Below are 8156 nucleotides of genomic sequence, written 5' to 3'. Positions count from 1 at the left end.
ATTATTATTTCGAAATAATTTATACGTTCTGATTATAATAAATTAAGGGATCGTAAAAAAAATAAAAAAAAAAATTCAATAAAATAGAAAAAAAAAAATCTTTTTTTTTTTTTTTTTCAAACCGTGTAAAAAGTATTTTGACCTTTTCGATATAATCGATTATCGATTTATTTAATCGATAAATATTGATTATTATTATTATTTTCTTTTTTCGTCGTAAATAATATAAGAATACGGAATGAATAATTCAAATTGAAAAAATTGTGATATTTTGCAAATCTATCACACTTTTTCACCCACTCGTCGAATATTTTTTTCTTCTTTTTCTTTTTCTTCTTCCCCGACGTTTTTTCACTCACCCACTCATTCATTCATTCATTCATTCATTCATTCGGTGATTGAACGAAGGGGAAAAATTTTTAAAGTTTTTGTTATTGTTTTACCTTCCGATTTAAGATGTACGCACGACGCTGCTCGACAGCCGCGTTGTTGTATCACAACAAATGATGGAAAAAATTTTTTAAAAAAAAGCAAACAAACGAACAAACGCATCGACAAATAAATAAAAAGTACCTGAAAAAGAAGGAAAAGGGAGGGGAGGTATGGAAAAGAAAAAAAAATGACTGTTCTTAATATAATGACAGTAAAACGCAATTTTACGTCTTTATTTATTTGAATTCGTGTTTGTTACGTTTATTGTTTGTTTGTTTGTTTGTTGTAACAAACAGAAAAATAAAAAATCGAATAATACATAAATATACATAAATTCTCCCCGTATAAAAAAAAAAAGAGAGAAAAAATTTCAATTGCGGAATTTAAAAAAAAAAAAAAATCGTATGAAAATTTAAAAACAACCAGTTGAATGACCGTTGAGTAGTTGTTTGTTGTTGTTGTTTTTAAAAAAACAAGTGAAGTCGCGCCACGTTTATTTATTTATTTATTTATTTTCGATTACATGACGAATTCTTTCGTTGCCATTATTATTATTATTATTATTATTTAAAACAAAAAAAAAATTTTTTTTTTTTTTCCTTTTTAACCGCCTTCCACTGATACTAAAACGGCGAAGATGGCGATGGCGATTGCGATCAAAAGAGGAGACAAACATATTTTTTGTTTGTTGTTTGTTTGTTTCGAATAAGTAAAAAAAAAAGAAAAAAACAATTTGAAAGTGTTTGCGTTTGCCAGGTGGTGAAGAATCTAAAAGTGTCTAGTTTGTCAGCGACAATGTAGATGACCTCGAGTTTAAACTTGTGGTCGGCAACTAGCGGTCAAGCGTGTATTTAGCCTTCGGCTTTACCACTGCGTGCGATCGGGGCTTTAGACTTTTTTTTTTTTCTACTATTCCCTTCCTTTTTCCGCTTCCACTCTACTACTACTACTCTCTTCTATTTCTATTATATATACCTTTCTAATACTTAAATTCTTTTCTTCTCCTTTTTTTTTTCTTCTCCGCATTATTACGAAATTCTTCTTAACATGAATGTGCAATTAACTTTTTTTTTATACTAGTGTGTGTGTGTGTTGATTATTACTCTCTCTCTCTCTCTCTCTCTCTCTCTCTCTCTCTCTCTCTCTCTCTCTCTCTCTCTCTTTAATTATCATTATTCCAAAAAGTTATTATTTTTCCAGATTTTTTTTATTTTTATTTTTTCTAATATAGGTTTTATTAATTTATTATCGCGTGAGCATTTGTGAGAGGTTTCGACCGCGCGTATGAAATGAAAATGATAAGTAAAAAAAAACAACAAAAACCGTCGGAAAAAACAAAACAAAATTTTTTTAACCCCCCCCCCCCCCCTGCCTTCCCCCCATCCCCCTCCTTTTTTTTTTTTTTTCCCCAGTTTTTTTGTATAAAAAAAGTTGATACCGTATGTAAAAAAAAAAACCGTTGATTTTTGCATCGCAGTCATTATTTCTTAGTAATTTTTATTTTTTTTTTTTTATTAAAAGAACAAAATTTATTAAATTTTTTTTTTTTTTGATTTGTTATCGATTTTTTAATAAATAATAATAATAATGATAATAATAATAAATAAAATTATCCAGAGCGAGTTTTGGAAAGTGGAAAAAAAAAATTATTATTATTTTTTTGTCATTTAATTGGTGGGGTGTAACTGGAGAGAATTAAGGTCTTCAACGGATTTATACACTCGTGCATAAATACTGTTAAGTTTATTTATTTATTTATTTATTTATAATTTTACAAAATGATTATTACGTTGATAAGAATTTTCCATAACTGTTATCATCGATTAATTTTATCGTTAAATTCATTTAGGGAAGGGAAAGAAAAAAAACACTTAAAATGTATTTAAATGTAAGTAAAAAAAAAAAAAAAAAATTTTAAATGCAAATATTTATACATGTATATATTTAAATTATTATTATTATTATTTTATGCGTATAAATTTATATTAAAGGAAGCAGAAGAAAAAAAAAATTGTCGTTAATAATATTTAATTGCTGATGTTTCTCAAGAACGAGAAAGAATTTTAAATTTTTACGCGCGGATTTATACGAACCTGATAAACAAAAAAAATGGCGACGACGACGTTTTTATAAAAATTATTTATTCGAAAAAAAAAATTTAATTTATTATAAATAAATGATATATATTAATGACATTAATCAAAAATTCAATAACGTCGAGTTTGTTCGTTTGTTGCGGTTTATCTTTCGGCGTCGTGTGTTGTTGTTGTTGTGAAAAAAATGAAAACCCGCGGCGAAAAACTTCGAGAAAAAAAGAAAAACGAATCGATAGGTAGGCAAATTACAAAATGGCGATCGGAGTGCGTACGTGCGTACTTACGCACGCACACACGCACTAAAATCATCGTGCGAACCTTTTTAATCAATAATAATAATAACAATGTCAAAGTAGTTTAAGGTTTTGCCTTAAAGTATCAACTACTTCACTTACACGTCTTTTCTCTCTTTCTTATCATTTTTCTCTTATTTTCTATAGAAAAATAATGATAATGATAATAATGATAATAAAACTCGTTAATAAAAAAAGGAAAAGTTTTTTTATTTATGTAAAAAATTATTTATTTATTTATTAATAAATTTTTTTATCCGAGCGGAAAAAGGGCCCCGGAGGGTTTTAAACAAAAAAATATTTATATATATATAATAATTTCGTAAAACTCCAATTCCAGCCGCCAGGGAGGTAAAAACGTAATCGTAATAACAATTATTATTATTATTATTATTATTATTATTATTATTATTATTATTTTTGGAGTCATTTTCTTTCCATAAATCCAATAGCGAATTTTTTTTTTTTTCAACGGAAATTTGTAAGAAACATTTTCAATCGCGCTTCCAGGTTTTATAAATTTTCCACCTTCGTTTTGATAATGATAATGATGCTGATGATGATGATAATGATGATGTTACAATAAAAAGTTTTTTTTTTTTTTTACTCGGGATCGAAGTCTTAATAAATTCTTTTAAGAGAATTATTACTCTGGATAAAAATTAAAAATTGAACTGGAAAAAATTATAAACGTTTATTATTATCATCATCATCATCACGATCGTCGCCATTTTTTTTTTTTATTGTTATTGTAACTGAAAAAATAAAAAAGAAATTTTTTTTTAAAGTTAAAAGTAATAAAAGTTAACGGGTTTGCTAATGTCTTCTAATAGGAGCACGTAAATTTTTATTACTCAGTCATTTTTCCTTTGAGTTAATTATTATTAAAATTTTTTTTTCTTTTTTTCTTTCTTTCTTTTCTTTCTAGAACTTTCTTAATGAAATTTTCTTTATTTAAGGTTCAATACAATCGATCGACCTATCGATTTTAAAATAAAAATTTTTATTCGAAATGATTACTATTTCGGAATTTTAAAATTAAAAAAAATTTTTTTTTTTAACGAATGAACGAACGGTTTTATATTTGTGTTTGTTGTGTTTGTTGTTGTTGTTGTTTTTTTAATCAACTCGTTTGTTAATCACGAATATTTTAGGTGTTGTAATAAATCAATAAAAAAAAAAAATGAGGACGTCGTCGTCGTAGTCGTCGTCAGGTATTACAAAAATTTAAACTCCTCGTACATTTTTCTTTTTTTTCTTTTTCAATTTTTTAATTTTTTTTTAACGGTCGTTTGTTGTTTGTTTGTTTGTTATAATCAAACGAAATAATAATCTATCGATAAAATAAAACAAACGACAAACGATTCGTTAAAAAATACGATTTTAGTAAAATCACAAAATGAATGGGAGAGAAACGGTTCCAAAATAATTTAAATAAACGTCAAAAAAAAGCAGAAGAAATTTAAAAAAAAAAAAAAACAAAATGGCGGAATTCTAAGGGTCAAGGATTATGTTATATTAGCAGAAAAGGAAAGAAAAATTTAAATTCTAAATATTTTTCAAGTTCGAATAATAATTTTTTTTTTTTTAAATTATTTTTGCATTATTCTATGAATTTAAAAAAGGAGGGGAGAGGAGGGGAAGGAGGAGGAGGAGGAGAAAAATTTAAATGTCTTCTGCTAAAGTTCAGTGCTTCCTTTAAATTTTACGTTTTAATAATAATGATAAAAGATGGAAAAGCGAAAAAAAAAAAAAAACGTTAGAATCGGAAACTAACAATCGATTATTATTTAACTTCCGGAATTTCTATATCCGGTAAAAATTTTACGAATTTTCATAAAATATTTTTTATATTTTTTAATTTTTCAAAGTTGTCATTCTGAATTCTAAAAAGTTTTTTTATTATAATTAATTAATTAATCATTTACCGAAAAATAAAGTAATAATAATAATTTATCAATTTCAATAAGGTAATAATTAATTAATTAATAATTTATTAATTTTTTATTTTTTTATTAACGTTACGTAACGTTAAATGAATAAATTTTTTATTACCGTAATTAATAATTATCATTATCACGGATAATTTATTTGTTAAAATAGGTTAAGGGGGTAAAAGTATAATTGAATATTTAAATTTTTTTTTCCGAATTAAATAAATAAATAATTTTAATAATAATAATAATAATAATAATAATAATTTTAATTAATTAATTAATTTATAAGTTTAACAATTTTTATTTTATAAATAATTAAATTAAATCAGTTGTAGACCGAAAACACGATAAAACATAACAAAACATAAAACATAAAAAGGTCAACTTGTTTAAAAAAAAAAAAAAAAACCACGGTTAATTATCAATCAAAAATATTATTATTATTATTATTATCATTATTAATTATTTTTAATAGTTATTATTAACTTATGTGTTATTTATTTACAATTAATTTTTTTAAAATTTTATTTCGCAATTTTTTTTTCTTCTCTTTAATCTTTATTTCCGGAATAATTTAGAAATTTTTATTTAATAATTAATAAAAAATATATTTTAAAATTCTAAAACCACGTCAAAAAAAAAAATTTTTTTTATTATTTTTTATTTCTTTTGAGGGAGGAAGGAGTCGATTATGATTATTATTTTTAAGTAGCTCGCGAGAGAAAGAGAGAGAGAGAGAGAGAGACTAAGAAAGAGATAAAGAGAAAAATAAAGAAAAAGAGGTAATAAGAAAGGGAGAAAATGAAAAGAAAAGAAAGAGAGAGAGGAAGAAGAAAATGAAAGAGAAAATAAGAGAAAAAGAGAAATGAGAAAGAGAGAAAAAGAAATAGAGAGAAAAAAAGAGTATAAGGCAAAGAGAAAAAGAAAGAAAAGGAGAGAGAGAGAGAAAGAGAGAGAGAGAAAGAGAGAAAGAAACAGAGAAAGAGACAGAGAAAGAAAGAGAGAGAAAGAGTGTGAGATAGAATGTGAGACGTAGAGAGAGAGAGAGAGAGAATAAGGGTGAGAAAAAGAGAAAGAAAAAAAAAGAGAGAGACTTAGATAGACGTCGAAAAAAAGAGAAAGAGAGAGAGAGGAAAGGAACGTAAGAGACAGGAAGAAAAGGAGACAGAGAGAGTAAGAAAAAGAGAGAAAGAAAATGACAGAGAAAGACTCGGAGAGAGAGAGAAACATAGAAAGAGAGAGAAAGAGAAAGAGAGAGACAGAGAAAGAGATTTTAATTTATTATATAAACGTAATTACGATAAATCATAATGCGACCGCCCCCGACAAAGTCGTTTGTTGTTGTTGTTGTTGTTTTTTAGGGTTACGCTATTGTTGCACCTTCACGAATTTTGTTCAGTAAAAAAAAAAAATAACAACGTATATCGCATTCATCAATGTTTTTTTTTTTTTTTCTTAAAAATTTGAATCCCGCTGCGGATTTCTCGTTTTTTTTTTTTTACTTCGTGTTTGATTTACAACTTTTAACTCCTGGCGCTCACTTGTTGTTTATCATTATCTTTCTACCTTTCTGACCCTTACACACACACACACACACACACACACACACACACACACGAACACCATAATCTATTGTTCAGTAATAAAAAAAACTTTCAGGTACTCCCGATTAAAAAAAAAAAATTAACGTTAAAAAAAAACAATTTTTTTTTTTAATATTAAAACCTACAACAACGCCATCGTATATTGTTTACAACAACAATAATAATAATAATACTAACATAAACATTTATTAATTGATTAAAAAAAAACAAATTATTATTATTATTTCATTTTTTTTTTTTTTTGATAAACTTAAAAATTGCATTAGCGACTACAAGAATATAAAAAAAAAAAGTAATAAAATTTCATACCATAAAAAAAAAAGGCCGCCAAAAATATTTCAAAAAAATTGTATATATATATGTACTGTTGACAACAATTTTATTGCTCGAGTAATTAATTTTTTTATTACTCATCAGTCACATAAATTTAAATTTAAAATTTTAAAGTCGGTTTTTTTTCGGAAAAATAAATAAAAATGATAAAAATTACTTACCATTTAATATTATTATTATTATTATTATTATTACGTAAATAAAATACTTATTTACTTACTATTATCATTATTTATTCGTTTATTAATAAATAAATACATTAATAATAATAATAAAATTAATATTTCGAAATCGTAATAAATCAAAATTTTATTATTATTATAAAAATGATTTTTTTTTTTTTTTTAATTTAATTATTATCATTATTATTATCATTATTATTATTATTATTATTATTATTATTATTATTATTATTATTATTATTATTAATAAAAATCCTTATGTTGAGCCTTAAGGGTCACGAGGTAATAGGATCTTAAATCATTTGCGGATAATTTTCAATAAAAAAAATTTTTTTTTTTATTATTTTATTTGTCAATGTCGCAGGACTGGAAACCTTAAAAAAAAAAAAAAAAAAAAAAATGGCCGGAAGGTGTGAAAGTCGTTGTTGTTGTTGTCGTCGTCGTGTGTGCCGATAAAAGAATAATAATAATAATAATAACGACATTAATAATAAATTTTTTTTTATTTTTTTATTCGTTCGAATAAATTTTTTTTTTTTGGAAAGATAAAAAACATTTTTCGCGGCGGTGATGATGATGATGATAATGATAATTATTCCCACGGTTTGACATTTTCTGGAAAAGGAAGATGAGGAGGGAGAAAGGGAGAAGGAGTAAGGGAGAGGAGGAGAAATAAAAAAAAACAATTCTCGTATCGATTTAATTTAATTTTTTATTTTGTCCCTAAATGTTCCCTTTGGCGTTTTCCTAATTATTATTATTATTATAAAAAAAGAAAAATGGCGGGATTTGAAATATGAATTAATTCCCCGTTTATTATTATTATTATCTTTAATTTTTATTTAATAACAATTAATTGAATTAATTTTATAATGTTTGTAACAACAACAACAACAACCGAAGGATTGATTAATTAATTACAAATGAATAATTAAAAAAAAAAAAAATTTTTTTTTGAGGGTCAAACGATTTGGAATTGAAAAAAAAAAATGGCGTCGGTTGTTGTTGTTGTTCTTTCTCTTGATTGCCTCCAATTCTTTTATTTTTATTATTTTTTTTTTATTTATTTCTGATAATTTAAATACCCTGAAGATATTTAAAAAAAATTTTTTTTTTGCTATAATTTACCGCTTCCATTTGTTTATAAAAAAAAAAAAATTACCAATTTTAATTAAAAAAAAAAAAAAAAAAACATGTCTTAATTTATAGCAAATGATATAAAGTCCAGTTAAAGTCTATAAAATAAAATAAAAAATTAATAATAATAATAATGATGATA

Source organism: Pediculus humanus, genomic scaffold (assembly GCF_000006295.1).
Source record: "Pediculus humanus corporis 1103172107447 genomic scaffold, whole genome shotgun sequence".
In the NCBI taxonomy this organism is placed as follows: Eukaryota; Metazoa; Arthropoda; class Insecta; order Psocodea; family Pediculidae; genus Pediculus; species Pediculus humanus.
Note: the sequence above shows the minus strand (reverse complement) of the source record.